At 27.5% G+C, this 1,471-nt stretch overlaps 1 pseudogene; it reads right to left on the bottom strand.

The window, feature by feature from the left end:
- Window positions 1-795: 795 nt before the first annotated feature.
- On the bottom strand, window positions 796-1,184 carry LOC139225409 (large ribosomal subunit protein eL31-like; annotated as a pseudogene).
- Between the last annotated feature and the right edge of the window lie 287 nt (window positions 1,185-1,471).

Below are 1,471 nucleotides of genomic sequence, written 5' to 3'. Positions count from 1 at the left end.
TTCTGTGTGATGATTTATCACTTTAATTGTACATATCAGAGAATATTAGTAGATTAGAAGGTAAAAACATGCGTGATATGATAATTCAATGTTTTTGCGTTGCATAAAGTTTTTCATAAAAGAAAACTAGCGAGTAGATAAAGCATGGCAAAAATCTGCACGTTCTCTATAAAGCTAAATACACCACTTGAGACTTTTAAATATCATACTGAAACAACTAGATACTATTACATATCAAAATATAGATTGCAAAATTATCATTCATCGGTTCTAACTGTCAGTCATCCCATTTGTAAATGAATAATTTTTAACTAATTAAGGTGCTTTAACAATAAGGAGCGCTAACCTACAGAATAAAAGAGCAAAAATACATTTGCATCATATACAAATTTAGTTAATTCATGATATACAACATCTTAAGAAGAAACTCAATAGTGTTAGTTTTATATCTAAAATAAGCCTATACCGAAGCGCATGATATAGATTTGAAAAAATGTACATTCTTAAAATAAATAAGTTACTAAATATACTTTAGTAAGTCATATCATTCTAAACCTGCACTGTTATACATATCTTTAGTGAATGACTAAAAAAAACTTTAAATTATAATGCAATGCTTATTATTGGAAAATGCGCATAAATTAGAACACAAACCTGTTTAAATTCATCACATAACGAGAAATAATATACCAAAGTTAATCTAAACTATTAGAATTCAACAGCTTCACTAGTAACATTCTGTAGGCCTACAAAGCATTAAATAACTGAGCCCTTTATATAAAATGAATAAATTACCTTGAAAGAAGCGACAGGAATATAAGAAACTAATGTGTAGAATTATGGGCAGAATCATCATCATCAGACAATTTTCGTTCCATTTTTACGCGTACTCTAACTGGTACTTTACGCAGACCTTTGCTCCACATAAATTTATTGAGTTCACCGTCAATCTTTACAATCTGTGTCCTCATGTTTTTCTGAGCGAACGATTTAATAATTTTGATAGCTTTTATAGCGTGTTTTTTGTGTGAACTATAAAAATTAGGAAATCATACACGAGAATATAAAATATAGAATATTATATGTTTATTTAATTACACATTATATAATCGCTTATGAATATTAATAGTACATTCACGTACAATTTCTGTAAGTTCCGTCTTCTTTCCAACTTTAGAAGCCATCTAAAGATTCCTCGTGAGGCAGATGTTCGCTATTACGATCAATCCCGAAAATTTGTTTCGAGTTGTTTTTTGAAAATTCAATTACCTTTATTTTGCAATATGATTATAAGATGTGGTTATTATAAATCATTTTTTCGATTTAAATGTTATTTAATCAGCAAATAAACTTATTATTACATTAACATAATATACCCGTAACGTTGAAAATTTCATGTCATTCATTAAAATAGACCATATAATTTCTATTAAAGAAAAAAATATTATGAGTATATCAATTTATATTGACT

This window comes from Pempheris klunzingeri, unplaced genomic scaffold, assembly GCF_042242105.1.
Source record: "Pempheris klunzingeri isolate RE-2024b unplaced genomic scaffold, fPemKlu1.hap1 Scaffold_188, whole genome shotgun sequence".
In the NCBI taxonomy this organism is placed as follows: domain Eukaryota; kingdom Metazoa; phylum Chordata; class Actinopteri; order Acropomatiformes; family Pempheridae; genus Pempheris; species Pempheris klunzingeri.
The sequence above is the reverse complement of the archived record's forward strand: the minus strand, read 5'-3'. Positions and strand labels throughout refer to the sequence as shown.